This window comes from Equus asinus, chromosome 5 (assembly GCF_041296235.1).
Source record: "Equus asinus isolate D_3611 breed Donkey chromosome 5, EquAss-T2T_v2, whole genome shotgun sequence".
Classification (NCBI taxonomy): Eukaryota; Metazoa; Chordata; class Mammalia; order Perissodactyla; family Equidae; genus Equus; species Equus asinus.
In genome coordinates this window covers 89934770-89962205 of record NC_091794.1, presented here as the reverse complement: position 1 = coordinate 89962205, position 27436 = coordinate 89934770, and the positions used below count along the sequence as shown (strand labels likewise).

Genomic DNA, 27436 nt, shown 5'->3' with positions numbered 1-27436 from the left:
CAGACAAGGGTGAGAGCAGTGGAGGCGGTAAGCAGTGGTTGAATTCTGGATATATTTTGATGGCAAAACCAAGGTAATTTCCCAATTGGAATATGGGTTGTGAGAGAAAGAGTGGAATCCACAGATTTTGGTCTGAGCAACTAGAAGGACACTCATCAACTGAGATGGGAGAAGCTTCAGCTGGAGCAGGTTTTGGGGTGGGGGAAAGATCAGGAATCCAGTTTTGAACAGGTTTAGTTTGAGATGTCTATTAGGTATCCAAGGAGAAGTGTTGAATAGGTGGTTGGAGACTTGAGTATGGAGTTGAAAAGAGAGATCTGGGCCGATGATAAAAATTTGAGAGTCATTAAATACATGTATTAAAAACCATGGGACTGGATGAGAGCACTTAGGCAAGAGAAGAGCAGCAAGGACCAAGACCGAGGCATCCAACATCAGGAGAGAAGAGAGAAGAGGAAGAAGGACAAAGCAGACAGAGTTGGGATGACCAGTGAGTTAGGAGGAAAACCTAGGGAGACGGATGAAGAGAGTGAAGAGCAGGGTCAAACGCCAATGACGGGTCAGATAGGTGAAGGAAGGCGATTTAGGTGGAGAGCGGAAGAGAAGGGCTCCTTGGAGTGGGTTTAGAAGGGAATGGAGGGAGAGGAATGGAGAACAACGACAACGATGCTTTTGAGTTTTGCTGCAAAGGTGAATTTTTAAAAGCGGGCTGATAACTGGTAAGGAAAATCTGGTAAGAAATGTCTATTTTGTTTTATCAGCTAGGAGAAATCACAACATCTCTATTTGTTTGCTGATGGGAATAATCCAGTGCATCATCGTGAGACAGGTCACTGGCTGAGACTGAGGCGGGAAGAAGGTGTTTGGCGGTTGAGAAGAGAGCAGAATGGATGAAATAGCCGCTTAAAAGCAGGTGAGAGTGAAGGGTCTGTTGGTATATAGTGTGACAGCCAGGCAGCCTTCAGGGCCCACTTGAAGACATCTGTGGTCAAGAATGGCGAGAATTAAACCAGCTAATATACAATATATGAGAAGCACTTGGAGCAGAAGCTGGCACACAGAAAATACGACATAAGCGTTAGCTGATTATTATTTAAAATAGTGTAGAAAAAGAGACTCAAAACCATAGCACGAATAACGTTATGATAAGAAGAAATCTACTCATGTTTGGTATTTTATGTATTTGTAATGTTTAAGAGTATTTGGTCCATTAGAATGACAACCATGTCACTCCAATTTAAACGTGTAATCGAGTAATTCACTAAGACTTACGATTACAAGTTGAAATCTTACTCAAGTAATGCACAGTATCAGACCATCTAAGTGAGTTTTAGGCTCACCGCATTTATTAGCTAAATTTTCTAGACTGCTAAGAATTATTTTGTACTTAGGAAGGTTTCGTTTGTGAACTGAGGAAATTTAAACACTTAAAAAGAAATTGAATGTATTTAAATTTATCAGCACAGTTTCACAACGGTGAAGGTGTTCAATTAACTGAGTTCGTAAATGGGACCAAACATGATTCAGAGTCTCCTTTAAAATTATTCTTAAAATGTATTAGGCTTATAAATAGAATAGTAAGTTTTGTAAGCTGAACATAAAAGCCTGAGGAAGAACTAAGGTTGTTGAATTTGTAATTTTAATAAACTGACTCCATTTTTAAAACCAAAAACAAACCTTCAAATCGTCTTCTCTGTAGACAAAAGTCATCCTCAAGGGCACCAAAGAACCGCATCGACAAAGCCCAGGGACAGCCGCTTCCTGCGGTAGAAGCAATCAGAGCCCAGACAAGCTACCAGGGGAGGGTCGTGCCGAGGGGCTGGGGGCCGTGAGCGGGCACAGCGTGGAGAAGGAAGGGAACGGGGCTGGGAGGACAGGAAGGAGAGAGAAGATGATCACCCGGCTGGAGGGGGAGCTGCGAGTGAATGGCTGAGTGTTCAAGGCAACTGGGAGGTGTAAGCGAGACAAATTGAGAGGCAAGGAGGCAATTTTAGGTATGAATAGTCTTCATTGAATCCCCTTTTACGTTATTTAAGACACGCCAGTAAAAGTGTGAATTGTTTTTACTTTGGTTGCTGAACATACAGCAACCAAATACAATCCCAAGCCCCAGATGGACCATGTAGGGCCCTGGTTTAGGAGAATCTGGGGTCTCCAGGCAGAAAGCTGACTGTTGAGATGGTCCCTGCAATTCGTTTTTTTTTTTTTGTTTTTTTTTTTGAAGATTAGCCCTGAGCTAACTGCTGCCAATCCTCCTCTTTTTGCTGAGGAAGACTGGCTCTGAGCTAACATCCGTGCGCATCTTCCTCTACTTTGTATGTGGGACGCCTACCACAGCATGGCATGCCAAGCAGTGCCATGTCCACACCAGGGATCTGGGCTGGCGAACCCTGGGCTGCCAAAGCAGAATGTGGGAATTAACCGCTGCTCCACCGGGGCGGCCCCTGCAATTCTGTCCTGGCAAGGGGTGCTGAATCTGGAAGGCACATGCGATACGGGTTCTAGAGTCGGGGTGCTGCCATGGGCAGAGAGAGTTTCTATGGCTTTTCCTCAGCTCAGAAGGAGCCATCCTCAGGACTGTCCTTCGTTAGCCTGATTCCTGGTTCATCCAATAGCCTCCTGGGTTTGGTTTTGTTCCCCTTCTGTTTTCAATTCCTGTCTATTTCGTATCTACTACGTGCCAGGTATTGTTCTCAGTTCTGTACACAATCATCTTGTTAAAGTCTCATAAGAACTCCAGGTCACCTGGCTGGTTAGCTTAGCCCTAGATCCCAGACTCTTAACCGCCATGCTCCATTGCCTTCCACTGACGAGGCTGGCCTCCCCGAGGCCTGGATGCCAGGCTTCATGAAGGCCGGTCTGAACCCCGGTCTCCAGGAAAACATGGGAAGAATGCAGCCTACGTATTGGACAGTTATGTCACTCATCAGGGACAACTGTACCAGGGCACAGAGAAAGAAGGAAATATTGCTGGTTTTCTTTAGGAAGACCTTGTCCCCCAAACTCAAGGACAGTGCAGAAAATGGAAACAATAGACCAACCTCATTTACTCATATTAATGCAAAACTTCTGAACAAGATTGTGGCAGAATGAGAAAGGTGATATTTCTTGTGCAACTGAGTTTATAACTGAGTTACACTCTTTAAAAAATATTAGCAAAGAGAATCTAATAGTGTATTAAGAGAGAAATATGCCAGGATCAAGTGGTATTTATTATAGGAATGTTGTTAGTTCAATATTAATAAATCTATTAATATAATTTATTCTAGAAAAGAGACTACATTAATAGTTTAAAAGAAAAATATACCGTGACCAAGTGGTATTCCTTTACAGAAATAAAAAGATAGATGAATATTAGAAAATCTATTAATAAAATTTATCTTATTAATAAGTAGAAAAATAAAACCATATAATATTACCAAAAGATAATGAAAATGCATTTGATAAATTTAATTTCCATAACTAAGTTTTTAAAATCTTAGTAAAACAGAAAGAAAATGCTTTCTTATGATTACTTTTTTAAATGTCTCAAACCAACTTTAAGCATCATGCTTCACAATGAAACTCTAGAAATAGTTCCATTAGGTAAAGAACAATTGAGGATCCCTACCACAACTGTTAATTAACATGGTTCTGAAGGTTCTAGTTGATTTAATTAGGGAAACACATTAAAAAAGGTGTAAGTATTAGAAAGAAGTAGGCAAAATGATCCATTATTTAAAGTTAATATGATTATTTATCTGGAAATTCCCTCAAAATCCATTAAAATATTCAATGAGTCCAGGAATATGGCCAATTACAAAATAAATATGCAAAAATCAATAGCATTCCCATCAAACAATAAGAAGCAGTCATAAAATACAATGAGGAAAGGTCCCATTTATAATATCCGTAAAGATATAAAATAACTAGAAATAAACTTATAGAAAGCGTGCAAGACCTTTATGGGGAGAAAAGTCTATTGAGGAACGTGGGAGAAGACTTGGAGACACACACCATGTCTCGAATAGAAACACTCAATGTTAAAAATCCACTATTTTATTCAAATTACCATAAAAACTTACATATTTCAACTCAAAATCCCAAAGGCCTTATCTTAGAACTGAACAAAGCAGTTCTAAAGTTAACTTGAAGAATAATGCTCTAAGAATATTCAGGAAAATTCTGAAAAAATGAAGAGTAAGAAAGGACTTGCCTATCCATTAAAATATTATAAAGTTTTGGAGGTGAAAACAATATGGCACCGGCACAGATGTTTTACAATGTACCTGGGATTTTGTTTCAATCAGGTATAGTAAGGAGACAGACACAAAGATAACTGCCTTTGAAAGAGGAGCTTATTATTTACAATTCCCAAGAGGATGGAGGACGCCACACTGCGCAGGGCCACGTGAGGAATCAAAAGGGTTGGTAGGAGGCAGAAGGAGTGAGGGGGAAACCGTGGGCCGCAGCCTTGACTGTGGTTTTCACAGGAAGGAATGGGTGAGGCGGGGTAAGCAGCCAAACATTCAGAATTGGATAGTTTGAATAATTTTGGACCAACTAGGAGTGGTCCCTAGTTGTCTGGTCCCTGGTCCTGGGGTAATTTGGGGCAGGCAGAATATTGGCTTAGCGCAAGAGTTAGATAAAGCAGATTGGGGGTGTGGGTTTTGGAAGGCGTACTTGTAGGCAAATTGTTTACTATCTCTAGGCATGAACTAGTCCTGGGAGGGGCAGTCTCTCCAGGATTAGGAAGGCCCCAAAATATCAAAGCATCATAAAATACAGAAAATTTTTTAAATGATTAGTACAACAGAGCAGATAAGTGATCAATGAAACAGAAAGATGAGACCAAAAGTACGTAAAAGAATTCAATATATGATAAGGATGTCTTTCCAAATCAGTGAGAAATTGCTAGATTATTCAATAAATTGTGCTGAGACAACCAACCATTTAAGAAAAAGCTAAGTTAGGACCATATCTCACAAAATAAATTTGAGATGGCTTAAAAATCTAAATGAAACTATAATATGCTAGAAAGATGTACAGGTGAATATTTTTTATAAGCTTGAGGTGGAGGGAAAGTTGCCAGATAAAATACAGGATAAGTATGCCCCATGCAAGATTTGGGACATACTTATACTTCAAAAGGATTTCTTGGGGCTGGCCCTGTGGCCGAGTGGTTAAGTTTGCGCGCTCCGCTTCGGCAGCCCAGGGTTTCACCGGTTCGGATCCTGGGTGCAGACATGGCACCGCTCATCAGGCCACAGTGAGGCGGCATCCCACATGCCACAACTAGAAGGACCCACAACTAAAAATACACAACTATATACTGGGGGGATCTGGGGAGTAAAAAAGCAAAACCAAAAAAAAGGATTTCTTGTTTATCTGGAATCCAAATTTAACTGGGCATCCCGTATTTTTATGTGCTAAATCTAGCAACTCTGGGGAGGGTAGACTTTTCTAAGAAAAAACAAATAACTAATCAACCACAGCGATAATCAAATAAGTGAAAATAAAAATAGTGAGAAGGCGCTTTACCTATCAGACAGGTGAAGATTAAAAATGGGCCAGATCTGGAGTTGGTGAGGGTGTGGGGAAATAGGCATGGCCACTTACCCACTACCTACACTCTTGCTTCCTCAGCAGTTCCAAACCTGTAGAGACTGGACCCTTGGTATCTGCTTCCTCACCCTCCATTCTCTCCTCAACCACTGTAGTCTGACTTCCGCCACCACTGGGTCCTTAAACTGCTCTTGCCTCATGTTTAAACTCAAATGGCTATTTCTTCGTCTTTGTCCTGTTCACCTTCTCTGATACTGTTCACCACCTCCTTCTTGAAACACCTTCTTCTCTTAGTTTCCATGACCCTCACACCCCTAGTTTCCCATTTATTTTTCCCATCACGCCTTCCCGCTGTCCTTTCTTCCTCTGCCCATCTCTTCACCATTGGCGCTGCTCCTGTTTCTCCAGTACAGACAACCTCCTCCCTCAGAGTCTCCGCTGGCGGTTCAAGGGCTCTGCCCCTCACCTCGATCTTCAGAGCTCCAGATCGACAAATCCAACAGTTTATTTGCGAACCTTGATGTTCCCCAGAGCATCCCAAACTCAAATGACCACGTGGAAAAACATCATCTTCGCTCGCAATCTTCCCCATCTCAGAAAGTGCCACCATCATCTAACCAACTGAAACCTGATGAGACCAACTTCAAACCAGAAACCCACATGCCCTTCTGAACTGCTTTCTCTCCTCTCCACCTGCATCCAAACCATCACCGAAACCAACATCCATTCTGCCTTTTAAACTTCTCTCACATCCATCTACTTATTGTTTTTTCCACCGCCAGGGACCACGTCATCCAAACCAACCTCAACTCCTCCCTCTCCCTCACCCCGACAACCCAAGAGAAAAATGGGCAGAGGGTGAGAACAGGCGATTCGCAAAAGGTATTCAAACGACTAACAAACATGAGAATGTGATCAACCCTGTTGGTAATTAAAGATACATCCAACTTGAACATTAATGAGAAAAAAATGAGATACTATTTTTGCCTAAAAGATCACAAAGATAAAGAGATTGACAATACATAGTACTAATGAAGTTCTGAAGAAATGGGATAGTCTTAAACTGGTTTAAACCCTTTTGGGGAGCAGTTTTCAGTATCTGTCAAAATTCTGAATGAGCAGAAACTGTAACCCAGAAATTCCTCTTTTAGGAATTTATCCCAAGGAAATGATCGGGTTTATTGTGTGGACCATGATGTTCATTGCAACACAGTCTGTAAGAACGAGTACCCACTGAGCAGTTAGTCTGGGCACTTTTTCATTTAATCCTCACAGTAGTCAACCCTATGAGGCTGAGAGTATTGACCCTATTTTACAGATGAGAAAACTGGGAATTAAACAAATAACCTTCCCCAGGATGCTTACAAATGCCAGGACTGAAACTACAAGCCTCAAAGCCCACAGTCTACTGTCCTCTCCACATAAAGGCTTTGACCTATGCAGGAAGCAGGTTCGGGAGAAAGATCTTCTGAGTACCTCCTGCTTGGGTGGGTTAGTGGGGAGGGGGTAGCGCAGGATACGCCGGAAGGGGACGTATGTGGAATCACAAAGGCAGCTCCAGAGTCTATGTAGGGGCCTGGAGGCAGGGATCTGGTTGTGCGGAGAATGCCTAGGGGTCTTGTTTTGTTGTTGTACTTGCATAGAAAATGTGTGTTTTCACTTAAGTGGCTTGGGGGAGCTGATGGGTATTATAGAGAAGTGTTTCAACTGGGAATTGATTCAAGCAGCAGGTAAGCCAGCCAGCAGTGGCGTAAGTGAGTAAAGGGACTTTATTTTGTCCCCAGGGAACTTATGGTGGCTTCTTCTATCTCCTGCTCTGCTATTCACTGCTCTGTCATCACAGCCACCATAAGGAAGAAGCAGGAACGGAAACGGAAAACTCAACTAGCAGAGTCTTCCCTTGTGGGGAGAAAGTCCCCCAGCCACACTTTGGGACCACCAGTATGAAGCCTTGATTTGAAAAAAAAAAAAAAAACACCAAAGGTCTAAGAGCTTTAGAAGTCAGCTGGTGAGAGGAAAAGCTGAGGAAGGTTTTGGAGAAACCCTGTATCTTCAAAGGTCCATTCTGTTTCTGTACCTACTGAGGAGGCAGCCCTTAATTTCACCATCGGCTGCTTGAGAGTATATGATAGACCAACCTCGGCAGGGACATGGGCCTTCTCAAGATGGGCAGTTGGGGGCTGGCCCCAGGGCCGCGTGGTTAAGTTCCCATGCTCCACTTCGGCAGCCTGAGTTCACTGGTTCCGATCCTGGGCGCAGACCTACATACCGCTCAGCAAGCCATGCTGGGGCAGCATCCCACATAGAAGAACTAGAATGATCTACAGCTCGGATATACAACTATGTATTGGGGCTTTGGGGAGAAAAAAAAAGAGGAAGATTGGCAACAAATGGGGACAGTAGCTTACTAATTACTTGCACTGGTAAACCGGTTCTAAAAAAATATTTTTAATTTAAAAAACACCCTGATTTGTTGCATTCAATGATTTCCATGGTGTAAAAATTCCCAATGTGGCCAATTTCAAGCTACCACAGAATAATAGTCACTTCACAGAATTCCTGAATATTTAACAATAAGCTCTCGGGAGCCTGCACATGCTAACGCTACCATGCCACTCCTGGGAGCCCTTCTGTGGGGACTTCCAGAATAACTGGGGGGCCATTTGAGGAGAGACTGAGGATTTGTCATCACATGAATGGGGTGTTAAGTCATTATAAGTTGAGTGCGAAAAGGTGACTCAGCAATTAAACCCAGCTTTGCAGTGACAAGCTGAGGAGGTTAGATGCTTGGGCTACATTTGCATTAAAAATTTTTAGTATGCTTTCTCTCTGTAAAATAAACAACAGTGCAGATCTATTCATTCAATGGGTGTTTATTGAGAACCTCCTCTGTGCCAGGGACTGTTTGAGACACTAGAGATAAATAAAGTGAATAAAATAAAGTCCTTATCCTCATGGAGCTTACACGCTGGTGCATATGAAATAATGTCAGGTAGTTATAATAATTAAGAGGAAAATGAAAGCAGAGAAGGGAAGAAAGAGTGAGAGGACTTTATTTTAGAAGGAGAGTTCAGGGACACTCTTACTGATGAATTTGGGCAGAAACAGAATGAAGTGAGGGAGGGAGTCAGGCTCGATCTAGGGGGAGCACTCCAGGCAGAAGCAAGAGCATGCGGAAGGGCCCTGAGGTGGAAACAAACGGGGCATGAGCGAGGAACAGAAGATTCCTGTGTGACTGGAGCTCAGGGAACAAGGGAGAGCATGGTATGAAATGAAGTCAGGGAGGTAGACAGAAGTCACATCATGCATACTATGTACAGAGTTTGCATTTTATGCTAAATGTGATGGGAAGACATTGGAGGGTTCAGAGCAGGGAAATAACAATATCTCTTTTGCATTATAAAAGGATGCCATGTCAACATCATGTGGGTGGTGAGAGGGGAAGTAGAGACACCAAATGGGAGGCTGTTGCTCCAGATTAGGTGAGAGATGATGGTGGTTTGAGCTAAGGCAGTAGAAATAGAGGAAGGAAGAAGTGGTTAGATTGAAACAGAGTTTACAAGATGTAACAAAGAACTGGATATGAGATAAAGAAAAAAGAAGATGAATCTCGGATAACCTCAATATTTTTGTGCTCCCCGCTCCAATTCTTGGAATTGCTAGAGAAGAGCAGCTTTGGGGTGGGAAGAACCAAGAGCTCAGTGGAATGATACGTCTTTATGTCGTCTTCATTCTTGAAGGATATTTCTGCTGGGTGTAGAATTCTGAACTGACATTTGTTTTCTTCCAGCATATTAACATCCGGAAGAAAAACAACCATAAAGGCAACATTTTCAGACAAACAAAAACTGAGACAGTTTGCCGCCAGCAGATCAGATACACTAAAGCCATTCTGAATATTTTATTACAGGCAGACAAAAAACAGACTGGAAAGTCTAAATGAACATCGACTGTCAATCATAACAACAATATCTTGAGGTTTAAAAAATAAATATTTCAATCAAAAGGCAAAGATTGGAAAATAAAAATCCAACCATACATTGTCTATAAGAAATATATCTAAAGCATAAGTATACAAAAAAGGGTTGAAGGTGGAGAGGTAGAAAAAGCATATTACACAAATACTAAACAAAAGAAAGCTGGCAGAACTAGATGAGTTACAGAAAAAATAGACTTTAAAACCAGGACACTTCATAATGGAAGAGGAGAGGCCATTTCATAATGGTAAAAATTCAATTTGTCGGGAAGATATAACTATTCTAAATTTCTATGTACCTAATAACATGCTTTTAAAAAGATATAAAGAAAAAAATGGTAGAATGACAAGAAGAAATAGAAAAATCCACAATCATAGCAGGGAATTTTAACATATCTCTTTCAATAATTTCTAGAACAAGTGGAGAAAAAGCAGTCAGTAAGAACACAGAAGATTTAATGATTTGCAAGCCTGGCCTAGTAGACATCTATAGAACACAGTACCCTACAAACGCAGAATCCGCATTCTTTTTCAGCACACATGGAACATTTACAGAAATCAACCATATCCTGGGCCATCAAGCAAGTCTGAACAAATTTCACAGTACTAAAATCATACAGAATGTGTTTTCAGACCACAGTGCATTTATAAATTAATAAGGAAAAGATAATCAGAAAATCCCTATGTATTTTGAAATTAAGAATTATGCTTCTGAATAATCCATGTTATTCACTGATCACGTAAAACCATAATGATAATGCCTTCTGGGGGTTAAAAAGAAAAATAAGATAAAGCTAAAATATACAGGAAGAGCAGCACAGAAGTTGGAGGCTGGTTGATGGAGTTAAAGTGTTAAGGTGGTTGCATAGTTCAGGGGAAAAAAGATGTTGATTGATTTTAGACTTTGATAGTCAGGTAGCAAGTTGAAATTACCAGGGTAACTACCCTAAGAATCAAAAAAGGGGGCCAGCCCCGTGGCCGAGTGGTTAAGTTCACACGCTCCGCTTCGGTGGCCCAGGGTTTCGCCAGTTCAGATCCTGGACGCAGACACGGCACCGCTCATCAGGCCATGCTGAGGCGGCGTCCCGCATGCCACAACCAGAGGCGCTCACAACTAGAATATACTACTATGTACTGGGGGGCTTTGGGGAGAAGAAGAAGAAAAAAAAGATTGGCAACAGATGTTAGCTCAGGTGCCAATCTTCAAGAAAAAAAAAAGAATAGAAACAGAAAGTCCTTCTTCCAAACTGATGAGGGGCAGAAAAAGAAGCTAGACAAAATAACGAACTTCACTTATAATTGATAGAAGAAGCAGACAAAACTACAAACAAGGATATGTAAGATTTGAATGCATGTGGACTTCCACATGGATGGTAAAAATACTGCTTCCAGCTCTAGCTGGGGACTGGGTGGGGCGATGACTGGGTGTGGGAAGATTTAGTTCACCAGCGGAATCCTGGCCCTAGGAGTGTTGGTACCTGGATCTGGTGGATCCTGCTGGTTCTCCCACCATCGCCCTCAGATCACATCACTTCAGTCTGCTCCAGTCAACTTCCGTCCTCCAGTTTCTGCATCTCGTTACCTGAAGGCTTTTTCCAAAGCTGTGAAAGAGCTCTGCGCCCTGAGAGTGCCTGACGGGGAGGGTATTAATACCCCAGCACCCTTGCCCATCTGGTGAGCTCACCCTGAGCCAGGCTCCAGAGTTTCCCCACGGACTTTGGCTCTGGTTGAGCAAAGTGGTAGCCCGCATGATAACACATCTTTTTTGGGCAGCCTTCCCTTCCCTGTATCATTTCCCCACTCCCCTGCTGGTGTTTCCTGCACTTCTGAAGAACTGTGTGCACTTACATTCACGTCTCAGGGTCAGCTTCTGGAGGAAGTAGGTCCTGTGTTTTGTTGTTTGGTTTTTTTTTAAGATTGGCACTTGAGCTAACAACTGTTGCCAATCCGTTTTTTTTTTTCTGCGTTTTCTCCCCCAGTACATAGTTGTATACTTTAGTTATGGGTCCTTCTAGTTGTAGTACGTGGGACGCCGCCTCAGCGTGGCTTGATGAGCTGTGCCACGTCCACGCTCAGGATCTGAACCAGCGAAACCCTGGGCCACTGAAGCAGAGCGCGCAAACTTAACCACTCAGCCACAGGGCCAGCCCCAGGTCCTGTGTTAAGAGAGGCAGTTACCCAAGTGGTTACTGGACATGAGAGCCATCCCTTAGTGGCTGTTGCTCCCAAGGGTGTGTACTCAAGGAAACCATGGACCTGACCCATGGGAGCACCTTCTCTGACAGGGAAGCCTGAGGCTCCAGGCCAGTCTCTAGGCCTCACCTGACAGGTAAGCATGGAGGGCCCAGCATGCTTCTCCTGGGGCTGAGAGGACAGCAGTCAAACCTGCAACTCAAGAGCATGTGCCTTCAGGCACTCCTGGGCCTGCTCCCTGACAGGGGTGACGCAGATCTAAGACCTTATAGATGGTCCCCAGGGAAGCCGTGGCATCTTTGTTGGCAAGTGTATAAACTTTCTTAAGGGGAAACGGGTCCACAACTTTTTTGACTCCATTTAGGTTTCAAGAGTTAGGTTGGGGACCTTCCAGGCTCTTTGCCCACAGTTCTGTCTCATTCTGTGGCTGTAGAAAAGGGAATTTAAGGAGCCCTATTTCAGTAGTGGAGACACAGCACAATTTAGAGGAAAGAGAGCAGGCCGTAGAACCAGGCGGAGCTGCATTCAAATCCCAGTATTGTCATCCAGTTGCTGAATGATGTAGAAAAGTGACTTAACCTCTCTGAATTGCCGTTTCCTCTCCTACACAAGAGGGATTATAATTATATCACCTTATAGGATTCTAGTGAGGATTAAATTAAATAATGTTTGGAGGCTTAGCACAGTATCTGATACATAGGAAATAATCAATAAATTATTATTATATTTGCCACAAGCTTGTGTATAATGACAAAAAATTGGAAACAACCTAAAAGTCTATCAATAGGGAATTGGTCAAATAAAGATGCTGCCTTCATCTATGCAGTGGAATTCCGTGCAGTCATTAAAAATTTCAGTGCAGATCTACACTGGATAACGTGGAAAACTTTTCACGCACTTATTATTTAGTAGAAAAAAATGCAGGTTATATATCGGTATATATACCGTGACCTGATTTTACGTTTAAATGCAAGTTTGTAGTAGTGTAAATAGATGTATGCGTAATTATACATATACGAGCTTAGAAAAAGGTTTGCCATGAGATACACCAAGCCATTAACTGCGGTTATTACTGCAGGGTGAGTACATGGGTACACGTCTTTTCTTTCTGCTTGTCTGTATTTTAACTTGTTAAGTAATGACCATGTGTGATGTGTATAATAAAAATAAGGGAAAAGATAAAAATCTGTGGTCCAGAACAAGCAAGAGCTCCAAATGAGGTCTGCCCAACACAAAGCAGAATAAAAAAGGAATGAGGTGTTTTTGTTTTTGCTTTTTTAATGAAATAGAAGCTTTAGCCGGCTTTTTTTGTTGTGATAAAATAGACACAGCATAAAGTTGACCATCTGAACCGTTTTAAAGTATACAGTTCAGTGGCATAAGTACCTTCACATTGTTGTGCAACCATCGCCAACATCCATCCCCAGAACTTTTTCATCTTCCCAAACTGAAATTCTATTCCCGTTGAATAATAACTCCCCATTCCTCCTGCTCCCAGTCCTTGGCCATCTACCCACCTCATATAAGTAGAATCACACATTATTTGTCCTTTTGTGTCTGGCTTATTTCACTTAGTATAATGTCTTCCAGATTCATCATGTTGTAGCAGCTGTCAGAATTTCCTTCCTCTTTAAGGCACAATAGTATTCCATTTCATATCTCTACCACATTTTGCTTATCTGTTCATCCATGGATGGTTATCTGGGTTGTTTCCGTCTTTTGACTTTTGTGAATAGTGCTGCTATGGACGTCCATCTTCTATCTGGCTTTTCCATGGAAGGTCGCCATGCATCAACCTGTGTCTGGCCTCTCTCCAGTTGCTGATTAGCTTGAAATTCAACTAACATTTAACAAGCAGCTACTGAGCTCCAGGAACTAGACTAAGTGGCTTCAATCCATTGTTTTATGAAAATCCTCAAAACAATCCTGTTAACGAAGTAAGCACAATCATCCCCACTTTACAGATGAGGATACTCAGTCTCAGAGAGGTCAGCTAACATGTCCAAGGCCACTGCAATGGAGAGGAAGGGTGGGCTAGGTTATGCTGTAGTAGCATAATCTCAGAGACAACATTTTTTCCTCTGACAAATATTTATTTTCTCTTATGTTGCACGTCATCATAGGCCAGCTTGTCTCTACTCCGTGTTATCTTCACTCCAAGCTGATGGAGCAGCCCCTCTCGGGGACATTGCTGGACTCGTGGTAGAGACAAAAGAAAAAGATAGCAGACCACAAGCTAGCTCTTAAAACATCTGCTCAGAAGTGACATGGCCATTTATACCCACATTCCAATGACTAAATCACGTCCTATGGCCACTCCTGAATTCAACAGGGCAGAGGTATATAACCGTCTCCTAGGATGGACAGAGAATAATTTGAACAGAAATGTAATCTACTACAGCCCTTCAGCTGGGGATGCTCCTGGAGCTGAGAGAGATGACAGTAAATCTGTTGGGGAAGTTAGCAAGTGTTCAAGCTGGGTCCACTTTGCAAAAGTAGAAACCACAGTTTGTGAGAGCTCCAGAAGTGTTCCGTCTCCAGAGGACTGACCCACATTAACCAAACTCAAAGGAGCCAAATTGATAAACAGGAGGTCAAGATGTTTGTTTACAGCGAGAATTAGAAAGACCACGGGTATCAGACACGTGGGTCCTTTGGGAACACAGTGTCTCTCCTGGAGAGAGTCTTCCTGAGAAATCCTGCTGTAACCAGGAGGCCGCTCGGTGACCCTGCAGTCAGCCCTGTGGAGTGGAAGGTGAATCTCGAGGCTCCTGTTTGGTAGAACACGAGACAGGCCTGGGCCCCCCTAATTCCCTGAAATACCCATGTTTTTCCTTTCATGTAGGAAAAGCAAGCCAGTGTGTGCCGGGCACTGCGCTGGTGAAAATCCCCTCAGGGGCATCTTTGGAGCCCTAAGCGTAGAGATTATTCAGCCTGTTTGACGGAAGGGAAATGGGAGAGAGATGGATGGGGATATCTACACACACACACATTTTATATACATATATTATATATAAATTTATATATAAATTTGAATATATTTATATATATGAATTATGTAAAAATTGTGTATATATATATATATAATGATCTTGCCTGCCTACATTTTATATATATACACACATATACAACATATACATATGTATGTATTCTATATCATATACTATATACATATCATATATGTAAAACGTAGATAGGTAAGATCAGAGGAAGGTCAAGAAAGTTTTTTCCTGGTGATGTAATTATGGCTATTTAGATTTTTTTTAAAAATGATTTTCTGGTCTGCACTGAGCAGTCTATAATTAGGAAACATTTATTAAAAATTAAAACCACCTTTAAAAAATTTAGTGGGCTGAGGAGTTGCAACACTTGTGGGAATTAAGTGAATTTTCCCCGATATTCCACCCAAACCCCATTGCAAGAGTCGTCTGCTGGGTGCCCATCGTCTGCCCAGATGGCAACGTGCTCCATCTACGGTGGAGAACAAGATACAGACGCGTCCTCGCAGAGCTCGCAAGGTGGGGAAAAAGGACAAGGATGCAGTGGTTTCCATAAAGCGTTGGGGAGGCCCAAGAAGCTGAGAGTGGTGAAGAGCTTTTCCCTGAATGGCCCAGTGACGAAGTGGTTAGTACCTCAAACAGAGTGTTGAAGAGCGATGGCCTTAGACTTTGAAATCCTGGTTCTTCTCCTTAGCTGTGTGAGCTCTCTGTACCCAGGCAAATAACAAAACCTCTCAGCCTTGATTTTGCTCTCTATAAAATGGGTCGTTGTAAGATTAACTAGGATAATGCACGTAAAATCGTGAGCTCAGTGCCAGGCACACAGTGAATCGCTGATATTTAAAAAAGGCAACTCTCAAATGCAAATTTGTTGCTCTTCCCAGCCCAACGCACTGCCTCTCCGTAGGGACAAGGCCTACTTCCTCAGTGACAATGGTGCTCCCTGCAGTGCAGTGGGGACCTTATGTCTCTTTAAAAATATGACTGCCAAGAATCTGTTGTCTCTAGAGAGAGAAAACCAGGAGGCGGGATGGGGAGACTGCATCGCCTTCCCAACTGTTCGAAAAAGTCATTTACATGTTCGTGAATTCTTTGTGGGTTTAAAAATATGGGAATGGAATTTTTTTAATAATTTGAATTAATGAACGACTCAGTTACTCCTTCAGTGGAAAGCTCTTTTCCCTCTGCAGAGCACTATTTTCCTCCAAGTTTGGGCTGAGGACTACCTTTATTAGAATTCCGTGCTCCCCCCACCGCTAGCTCCAGTGAATCAGAATTTCCGGGGCGGTGGAGGAGAGGGAGCGTCTGCTCGGCTTCCCTCTTAATTAGCTCCCCTGGTAATTCTTAAAGACACCAAAGTTGAAGAACCACTACTCCATGAACCATTTGGCATATCAAGTGCTTAGAAATATTACCTTCCCTTCAGTCTACTGTCGCCGAGATTATATTGCAGTTCAGCAGGCCAAGAGAAGCCACCTGTGGCTTTGTCATTATTTACTGTGCAAACTAAAATTATTCACCCTGTCATCGTGTTGTCCTACCAAGACCAGAGGTCAAATACTGCCTCAACTGGTTAAATAAATATAATGGAATACTACGTAAATATTAAAAAAGAATGAGCAGGGTCTTTCCATTAGACCAAGCTCTAAGATATACAAAGTGAAAAAAATCAAAGCGTCCAACGTGTTTAGTCTGCTAGCACTTGTGTAAAAAGTGCTACACACACACACACACAAGATAGACACATGTGTACTTGTATATGCAAATCTCTGGAAGAATATACAAGGAACTGGGGGGAGGAGTTGTGGTTGCCTCTGGGGAGAGGAACTTGGCGGCTGGGGACGCAGGTAAGAGAAAGACTTTTCCCAGGACTGTATACCCAGCCTAGCTCTCGAACTTTGAACCATCTGAATGTGTTCCTTTTTCAGAAATAAATTAAACTCAAATGTAAAACATGCTGCCCGGGTGAGGCTGTCTTTAAGCTGCTCTGAATGCATGAGCCTTGCTCACAGCTCATCCCCATGGCTCTGTGCTCCTCAGACTGTCTTTTCATCTAGGGCTCTCCTTCTGTGGAGTCAATCACTGACCTTGTCTATCCACAGACATATTTTGATCAGACTGTTGAGCCAGACAACTCCACCGGCACTTAACATTCCAGTCCAGAGGCAGCCAGCGCACACTTGCAGAAGATTCCACGCCTTTAGACTCTGGCAAGAAGCGAGAGGTCAGTATGCTTATGTAAGCCAAGACTGCTGCGCAAATGCGACGTGCTCGGGAAGGTAAGGTGCCCCCTCCGCCTGCCGCAGCAGCGTGACTTGCACAGGACCAGAGGCGGCTTGGAGGGAGTCGGGAGAGAGGGAACTGAGTTCTCCTGAGGGACCTGTCCAAGCCTAAATTGACTGGCTTAAGCAAAAAAGAGAAAGATATTATTAAGAATAATGTAAGGGTAATATATGATCCAGCTATTCTATTCCTAGGTATTTACCCAACAGAAAAAGAAATATTATGTCCATACAAAGACTTGTACAGGAATGTTCGCAGCAGCTTTATTTGTAATAATCCTGAGCTGGAAACAACCCAGATGTCCATCAACAGATGAGTAGATAAACAAATTGTGGCATATCCATCCTATGGAGTAGTATTCAGCAATAAAAAAGAATGAAGTACTGATGCTTGAAACAACATGGATGAATCTAAAAGTAATTATATTGAATGAGAACAAGCTAGGCAAAAAAGAGTGCATACTGTATGATTCCATCTATATAAATCTCTAGAAATTGTAGGCTAATCGCGACAGACAGCACATTAGTGGTTGTTCGGAGAGGGAGGCAAAGAGGACTGGGAGGGAAGGACGACAAAGAGCAGGAGAGAACTTTTGGGGGTGACGGAGATGTTTACTATCTTCATCATAGTGATGGTTTCATGGGTGTACACGTTTGTCAAAACTTATCAAATTACACATTTTAAATACATGCAGTTTATTGTATATCAATTATATCTCAACAAAGCTGTGTTTTACAAGAAGAATTGTGGGGTGTCATGCGGTACTCGAGAAACAGTTTATGCTTTTTGGGTTGAAGGAAACGTTCTGTATGTTAATTGTGGTGGTAGTTACACAACTGTATACAGTTGTTAAAGCTCATCAAATTGCATGCTTAACATCAGTGGGTTTTGTTATATGTAAATTATACCTCAATGAAATTGATTTTTAACAAAGAGGACCTATACCCGGGCACACACACACACAGAGAGAACAGGTTTGCAGCTGGGCCCCGGGAACATCTGGTGCCCACCTGCCACTGCTGCAAAGATGCTCTCTCTGTCTTTCTCTCGGCTTGTCTCTCTCTTGTCTCTGGTTCTCTATATACCTACCTCATTCTTCTCTCTCTTTCTCTAACCTCCCCACTGGCTGGTTCCTTTCCAGTTCTCTGGCCCAAAGGCAGAACATTCAGCTGCCAATACTTTCTGACCTTTATATCCTAAGGCCCAGGCATTCAAAAAGAAAAGAAAGAGACTTCTCTCTGAGTCGAGTTGCAGAAGTCATGGGGAAAGGTTCTGACTGGTCCATTTTGAGTTGTGTGTTGGGCCTTTGTTCACTTATTAAAAAAGTATTGAGCAGCCGTTGCAGGCTTGGTGCTAGGCCCTGGGATCCCAAGGAGATTGAGACGAATGAAATCTCCGCCCCAGTGTAGCCTATAGTCTACTGAGGAGACAGACAGTAAACAAGCAAACAAATGAACACTCCCACTTCAAACTGTGGTAAGTGCTTTAAACAACAAAAATGAGAGTAAGGGCAGAGACAGTGATGGGGCACAGGCGACTTTCGATAAGGTGGCCGGGGATGGTCTCTGAGGAGGTAACATTTAATAGACATGAAGGATAAGGGGTCAGCTCTCCAAAGATCTGGCTGAAGAGAAGTTAGGTCCTGGTAGAAGGAACAGCAGGTGTGAAGACCCTGAGGCAGGTGTGTGAGGCCAGTGTGGCTGGAGCATGGTCGGGAGAATGGAAGGGGATGAGGCCAGACCATGGAGGGTCTTGCAGGGCCGGGAGAGGAATTTTCCTTTTATTCCCCATGTCTTGGAAAGCCTCTGGCACAGCTGAAGCAGAGGACTGGCTTGATGTGACTTTTCTCAAAAGCTCCTTTGGCTGCTACGCTCTGAGAAGGGGTTGCAGTGGGGCAAGTGTGGGAGCGGAGAATCAGGAGGGTACATGTTGAAGGTACAGCCAACTGGACTTGCTAATGGGTTGGGCGCTGGGGAAGAAGAAGGGGGAGGGAAGAAGGATGGTGTGTAGGCAAAGAAAGGAGTAAGGTGGGCAAATGCGGCAGGGGCAGAGCTCCTTGCTACTAACAAGGCATCTCCCATTGACATCAAGTGGTTGACGGTGGGGGTGGGGAGAACAGGCAGTCAAAGCAGTGCGTGCCCACGTCCGTTTAAAATTCCCTCTCTGAGCCTCAGTAACCTGGTCTGGAAAAGGAGATGGTTGGAATAGCTTCACTGGTTCTCAGTGGGAGTGGAAACACCCACTACAGAATACTGACATTTAGAGGAGGGGACCAGGGATTCTAGACATCCTGAAACATGTGGGACGTCCCACACAATAAAGAATGGTCCCATGTCCCACTTTCAAATGCCTCACTGCACATTTAGGAAGATAAAAAAACCTTTAAAAGTATCTGACCCGGCATTTAACTCCATTTTACATACAAGCATGGTTTTTAAAAATACTTCCCAGGACAGGCTGGCCCGGTGGCTCAGTGGTTAAGTTCGAACGTTCTGCTTCAGCGGCCCAGGGTTCACTGGTTTGAATCCTGGGTGCGGACCTACGCACTGCTTGTCAAGCCATGCTGTGGCAGGCGTCCCAAGATGGGCATGGGTGTGAGCTCAGGGCCAGTCTTCCTCAGCAAAAAGAGGATTGGCAGCAGCTGTTAGCTCAGAGCTAATCTTCCTCAAAAAAAAAAATAATAATAATAATACTTCCCAGGAATTCAACTCAAGTGAAAATCAAGAGCTTTGATCTGTTTAGAAATTTGCCCAAGCATTGATTTTGGAAGAGCATGTCACCAATAACAATGCTCATGGTTTGTGAGGGGCAGCACACCTGTATCAGTTCACATTTATAGCCGGAACACCCAGAGTGAGTCTGTGTATAGGGGCAAACATCTGACTATTTCGGTCTCTTCTAGGGAAATCATGCCTAGGTATTCACAAATCTAAAATGCATTTTATTATAAATTACTTTCCTTTTATTTCTCCTTTTTTTTACAGTTGATATTATAATCCTAAACATAGTATACATATAAACTAATTTAATCCTCAAAACAATCCTGTGAGGAAGATACTGTCATTGGCCCCATTTTATAGATGAAGAAACTGAGGCACAGAATAGTACCCTAGTTCACACAGCTAATAAGCAGCAGAGCAGGAATTTGAGCCCAGGAAGTTTACTCCAAAATTCACATTGTCTAAAGCACCACATCATATAGACTTTAGGTAAGTTATCTATGCATTTTATTTCAGAATAGTAAGGTTGTTGCTAAATATTGGTCTGATAAGGATGGAATCCAACGGTCTAGATGCTCTCTAGGTCCCTCCCAGCTCTAAAATCTCTTTACTCTGGCTATGTTCCTAAACAAGTCTTCTCATTCAATCTAACCTTATGCTTAGAAGCACGAGGAACTTCTTGATGAGGAACAACGTTATGTCAAGTTAGTGAAGTTTTGAATTTTGTGTGTGTGTGTGTGTTTTCAGTCTTGATGGAGTTTTTTTTTTCAATTAAGATTATGATAGTTTACAACCTTGTGAAATTACAGTTGTACATCATTGTTGGTCATGTTGTAGGTGTACCACTTCACCCTTGTGCCCTCCCCCCACCCCACCCCCCTTTCCCCTGGTAACCACCAATCAGTTCTCTTTGTCTATATGTTAACTTCCACCTATGAGTGGAGTCATACAGAGTTCGTCTTTCTCTGTCTGGCTTATTTCACTTAACATAATACCCTCAAGGTCCATCCATGTTGTTGTGAATGGGACAATTTTGTCCTTTTTTATGACTGAGTAGTATTCCATTGTGTATATATACCATATCTTCTTTATCCAATCATCAGTTGCTGGGCACTTAGGTTGGTTCCACGTCTTGGCTATTGTGAATAATGCTGCGATGAACACAGGGGTGCATGGGACTCTTGGAATTGCTGATTTCAGGTTCTTAGGATAGATACCCAGTAGTGGGATGGCTGGGTCATAAGGTATTTCTATTTTTAACTTTTTGAGAAATCTCCATACTGTTTTCCATAGTGGCTGCACCAATTTGCACTCCCACCAACAGTGGATGAGGGTTCCTTTTTCTCCACAACCTCTCCAACATTTGTCACTCTTGGTTTTGGATATTTTTGCCATTCTAACAGGTGTAAGGTGATATCTTAGTGTAGTTTTGATTTGCATTTCCCTGATGATTAGTGATATGAGCATCTTTTCATGTGTCTATTGGCCATCCTTATATCTTCTTTGGAGAAATGTCTGTTTATGTCCCCTGCTCATTTTTTGATCGGGTTGTTTGATTTTTTGTTGTTGAGCTGTGTGAGTTCTTTATATATTATGGAGATTAACCCTTTGTCGGATAAATAACTTGTAAATATTTTTTCCCAATTAGTGGGCTGTTTTTTTGTTTCAATGCTGTTTTCCCTTGCCTTGAAGAAGCTCTTTAGTCTGATGAAGTCCCATTTGTTTATTCTTTCTATTGTTTCCCTCGTCTGAGGAGTTATGGTGTCCGAAAACATTCTTTTGAAACTGATGTCAAAGAGTGTACTGCCTATATTCTCTTCTAGAAGACTTATTGTTTCAGGCCTAATCTTTAGATCTTTGATCCATTTTGAGTTTATTTTGGTGAATGGTGAAAAAGAATGGTCAATTTTCATCCTTTTACATTTGGCTTTCCAGTTTTCCCAGCACCATTTGTTGAAGAGACTTTCTTTTCTCCATTGTAGGCTCCTTTGTCGAAGGAAGTTTTGTATTTTTTAACCACAATACCCAAGTCTAGTGAGGACACGAAAGACTCTCGCAAACACTGCCGGTGGGAGGGCAATGAGTGACCCCTTCTCAAAAGTCAGCAATAGACCACATGCTTTGACTCTGACTTCACTTCAAAAAAATCTTTCCTAAGGAAATATTTTTTTATTGCAGTAAAATGCACATTACGTAAAATTTATCATTTTAATCATTTTAAAGTGTACAATTTAATACATTCATAATGTTGTGCAACCAGCACCACTGTCTAGTTCCAGAACATTTCATTACCCCAAAAGGAAACCTCATAGCCATTAAATAGTCACTCCCCGACCCCCTCCCAGACCCACCTGCCCCAGCCCCTGGCAACCATGGATCTACTTTCTGTCTCTAGGGATTTATGTATTCTGAATATTTCACATCAATGGAGTTATATATTATGTGACCTTTGTGTCTGGCTTCTTTCACTTAGCATGGTGTTTTCGAGGTTCATCCACATTGTGGTATGTATCAGTGCTTCGTACCTTTTTACGGGTGAGTAATATTTCATTGTTTGGATATACATTTTGTTTATCCATTCCTCCACTGATGGACATTTGGATCATTTCCATCTTTTGGTTATTGTGAATAGTGTTGCCATGGACATTTATGTACAAATTTTTGTTTAAAGACTTGTTTTCAATTCTTTTTTTTTTTTTTTTTTGAGGAAGATTAGCCCTGAGCTAACTACTGCCAGTCCTCCCCTTTTTGCTGAGGAAGACTGGCCCTGAGCTAACATCCATGCCCATCTTCCTCTACTCTATATGTGGGACGTCTATCACAGCATGGCGTGCCAAGTGGTGCCATGTCTGCACCTGGGGGATCCGGACTGGCGAACCCCGGGCTGCTGAGAAGCAGAACATATGAACTTAACCGCTGCGCCACCAGGCCGGCCCCCAATTCTTTTGGGTATATACCTAAGAGTGGAATTTCCACATCTTCTACCTGTTTTTTTGTTTTCATTTTTGTTTTTTTTTCTTGTGGCCGCCCTAGTGGTCTGAAGTGGTATGTCATTGTGGTTTTGATTTGCATTTCCCTAATGACTAATGATACTAAGCATCTTTTCAGGTGCTTATTGGCCACTTGTATATCTTCTTTGGAGAAATGTCTATTCAAGTCTTTTGTCCATTCTTTAAACTAAGTCATTTGTCTTTTTGTTGTTGAGTCGTGCCTAAAAATTTTTTTAAATTGGAAGCAGTATTTAAACATAAGGATACTCATCATGGTATTATTTACAATAGTGAAAAGATTGAAAATGACATGAATATCTAACAACAGGGGATACAAAGACAGTCCAGTCCTCAAGGGACACTCTGTCTTGTCAACGAAGCATAAGAAAAACAATGAATTCGGTAAGTCCCATGTTCAGGGTGTGCATAGGGTGCCAGAGGAGCTCAGAAGAGAGGTGGGAAAGGTGCGAGGGGAGCCTTCCCCAGCCAGGTGAAGAAATGCGAGGCTCAGTGTGTGCAAGGCAGAAAGAAGGGCACTTGTCCAGAGTTGTGAAAGAGGATACAGTTGGGGAACTACAGCTTTGGGGCTGTGGTGTAAGGTTCAGTGCAGAGAGGCAGGAAGGAGCTGGAGCAAGAAGGGTCTTTGGTGCTAAACCTTTACCTGAAAGCTCAAGGTGCTTCGGAAGGAGATGACCCGATCAACTTTATGTTTTGTAAAGAGCATCCTGACAGCCATGTGGAGGATGGGTGATGGTGGGGCCAGACTACGGTCTAGTCAGGAGGTGTTGCACGACAGAGAGAGCGAAGACTGGCTGTGGGGAGAGAGGAGGTAAGAAGGTCAGGGACCAGATGGGATCCCTAGATCATGGTTCCTGACTGCTATGGGTTGGATTGTGTCCCCCCCAAAACAGATATGTTGAAGTCCTAAACCCCAGCACCTCAGAATGTGACCTTATTTGGAAATGGGGTCATTGCCGACGTAATTAGTTAAGATGAGGTCATAGTGTTGTAGGATGGACTCCTAATCCAATATGACTGGTAGCCTTGTGAGAAGACAGCCATGTGAAGATGGAGACACACAGGGAGAAGGCCATGTGATGATGGAGGCAGAGGTTGGAGTGACGTAGCTGCAATTGAGGAATGCCAAAGACTGCCAGCAAACCACCCGAAGCTAGGAGAGGCAAGGAAAGAGTCTCCTACAGCTTCCAGAGGGAGCGTGGCCCTGGATTTGGACTTTGGACTTCTAATCTCCAAAACGATGAGATGATAAATTTCTATTGTATACGCCACCCAGTATGTAGTACTTTGTTAGAGCAGCCCTAAGAAACTAATATACTGCCTCTTACGTAGGATGCTGTCCTGGCATACTTACAAAGCTCAATAAATACCAATAGCTAACATTTCTTGAGTGCTTACTCTGTGTCAGGCTGTGTTTAAAGTGCTTTACTCAGAGCAACCCATTTCATCCTCTCAATTCCTTGTGAGGAAGATTGTATTATTATTATTTCCACTTTATATTTAAGAAAGCTGAAACACAGAGTAGTCAAGCAAATTTCCCAAGGTTACAAAGCTAGGTAAATAGCAGAACCAGGATTTGATGTTTGGCAGGCTGACTGCAAGCTCTGATGTTCTTACCCAATACACTATGTAGCCATTGTAATAAATATTTGCTGAAAGTTTCGATGGATGAGTGAATGAACAAGTAAATCTGGATTTGGTACCAGGGTGAAAGGTGGAGGCAATGAAAAGAGGAATCAAGGATGATCCCAGGTATCCCATTTGGAAGACTTAGTCAATAAGGCATCTCCATTTATTGAGGCAGGAAAAAGAGGGGCACAGTCATATTTGGAGGATGGAGGTTGCAGTCTGGGGAAACAGTGAATACATTCTTGAAATGCTGAGTTGGAATTGCCGTAAGTCAAGCAAGAGAGATGCCAACAGACAGTTGGACAAATGGAGCTCAGGAGAGGGCCTGGGCTGGACTTACAGATTTTGGAGCCACCAGCCTACTTAATGTCAGGGATTTGGATGAGATGATCAAAGCAAAATGCGTAGGAAGAGAGAAGCAGACCATTTAAGACAGAGCCCTGGGGACAACTGGAATTCTGGGTGCCAGTGAAGGAAAACGAGACTTTCTAGCACAGGGTCTGTCATGAAAAGGACAAAAGTCAGGTTGTGATGGGTTCAGGAGAGAAGAGAAAACAAATCAAAGGGTAAGTATATGTGCTGCGGATGAGAAAGCGAGAGATGGATTGACGGGCTGTGGCCAGAGTGTAGGTACAGAGACGACTATACACAGTGGTGTGCTGGGATAGCTCAAACCAAGTGACGGTTGAATTTTAGGAATTTTGGAAGCTGGTTGTTAAATACAGGCATTATTAAAAACTAAGTTGTAAAAACTTATAATTAAATCAATCATATTAAAGACAAAGTTCATAAATTCTTAAAACTCATCATTTCCTAATTATTTTACTATGTTTCACTATTATTTATGCTATTATTTGTTGTATCTGTGTGGTGGAAATACTATAATAGTGTGCCACTGCATGTCCCTTCCCATCCCTGTATTCAGTGACATCAGTTGATTGCTTGAAATTGGCCACGGTGGGAGTGTTTAGACCATGGAAATTGGCAAGTGCTACAAATCAGAGCTTGATTTATTGTTCTATTGATTGTCTACACTTAAGAAAGTAATGGGGAAAATGTGAGTAACTCATATTAAACTTAAAAGTGCATTGTGTCTGTAGCCATTACATTGTAGACGGCACCAAAAAAATCAAGGAAATAGTCTTCCAGTATTCAAAAACTATAATCCAATTCGGAAAAGAAGTCACTCACATCATTGATAACTGAGTGAAGTTCTAACATGTCTTCATTGTAGTACTTTCGCATTTTTTTTCAAAGATTTTATTTTTTCCTTTTTCTCCCTGAAGCCCCCCGGTACATAGTTGTATATTCTTCGTTGTGAGTCCTTCTAGTTGTGGCATGTGGGACGCCGCCTCAGCGTGGTTTGATGAGCAGTGCCATGTCCGCGCCCAGGATTCGAACCAACGAAACACTGGGCCGCCTGCAGCGGAGCGCGCGAACTCAACCACTCGGCCACGGGGCCAGCCCCTTACTTTCGCATCTTTAACATAAAAGAAAATATCAGCCAACCTTTATGTTGAATTTGTCAATTGCAGCCATAGGTTAGCTAGGATATAAGAGTTTGGCAAAAACCAACAGAAGCATTCTGTGAGAATCAATTGGCTCTATGGAATTTACAATAAAGATTAATGCATATTTTATTATTTTTAAATTGTAAATTACTCATCCTTTATATCAGTAAAATTTATAGTAAAGTAATATGTGTGTATGTATATATGTATATGTGTATACACACCTACACACACAATTGTTCCCCACACACATCGTTCAACCTCCCCACCACATCAGAGGCACAGCAACCTCAGTCCCATGGGAATGGGCCATTCACATTCAGGTAGTAAAGGCCTTCATTGCCGAGGGGCTGGAAGAGGCACTGAACTTACCCAGGATGAGAGAATGACTAGGGGTGGGCTTTCAAGGCCCAAGGAACTCCATGCATTGCGTGATGGGGAGGGTGGCAGAGGACAGCAGCAATGAGGGGAGTGGTTGTAACAGCCTGATGATAACTGTCTCAAGCTGGTATTACCCAAGGGCAAAAGAGCAATAGTTTGCATGTGGTCATGGAGAGCAGAATCCTCATCTCTCACTGGCCTTTGTAGTACATGGGTCATGGGAGAATGAGTAGCCTCCGTTTTTGAGGTCGCTGAGAAAGCAGTGTCCTCAGGGGACAACTTGGTTTCAGTTAATAATAATAGTTTTCACTTACTGAATGCAACGGGAGTGTAGTGCAGTGATATGATGAGGGTTTCTGAGTTAGACATTTCAAGTTTGAATTCTGGCACTGGCAGTTATTAGATGTGTGATACTGGGCAAGCTACTTACCCTCTCTGAGTTTTCATGTCCTAAGCTGTAAAATGCAGATAATAGAACCTACCGCTCAAAAGATAACATATATTTAATGTTTATTACTTATTATATATTATATAATAATACATTATATTTAATATACTTAAAACATTAAGCATAGTGCCTGGCACATAGTAAACTTGCAATAAATTGTAAATATTATTGTGGCTATGTACGTGAAAAAGCAAGATACATAATGACATAATTACAATTCTCCATGGGGGTGAGGAGGAGGGGTGAAAGGAATATATCATAACGTTAAGAACAGTTGTCCGTGGATGGCAGAACAATGAGGTTTTTTCCCTTTAGTTCCTCTGTATTTCCCAAAACTTCTACAAGAAGCCTATTTTTATTTTCATTCTGAAAAAAATACTTTTTAAAGCGAGGAGAGTGCAGAGGAAGAAAAATCTCTATTAAAAAAAAGATCAGTGTTGTGTCAGGGTGCGAGCAAATACGGTCTTCCGTAGCGCTCACAGGCCTATCACCCGGGCAAATTATTGCAAAGGGCAGGAAAAACACTTCAGAGTTCAGCATTTCCAAGTCATCCTTTTTCACCACTAAAAAAGTGGATAAGTTCAAAGGCTGTCTCCTCTTCTCTATTTTCTGTCTCATCCTGTGATTTTTACGTTTCAAGAGGACTTGAAGTAATGAATAAAGGTGCTATAAATGAATCTAAACATGATTGAAATCTTTAATTTATGTATTCACTAAAATTTTACTTGTTATCAACCTTAGGGT

The 27436-nt window shown here is 42.3% G+C and overlaps 1 long non-coding RNA gene across 2 annotated transcripts; it reads left to right on the top strand.

The window, feature by feature from the left end:
* The first annotated feature begins 778 nt into the window (after positions 1-778).
* Positions 779-26000, top strand: LOC123285485 (uncharacterized). 2 transcript variants are annotated; one of them, XR_011503501.1, is made up of 4 exons: positions 779-913; positions 16815-16936; positions 22189-22250; positions 25639-26000. It is a non-coding gene; the product is annotated as an uncharacterized lncRNA (long non-coding RNA). The 2 variants fall into 2 exon arrangements; XR_006527223.2 differs by lacking the exon at positions 779-913 and adding an exon at positions 16487-16559.
* Positions 26001-27436: the final 1436 nt, after the last annotated feature.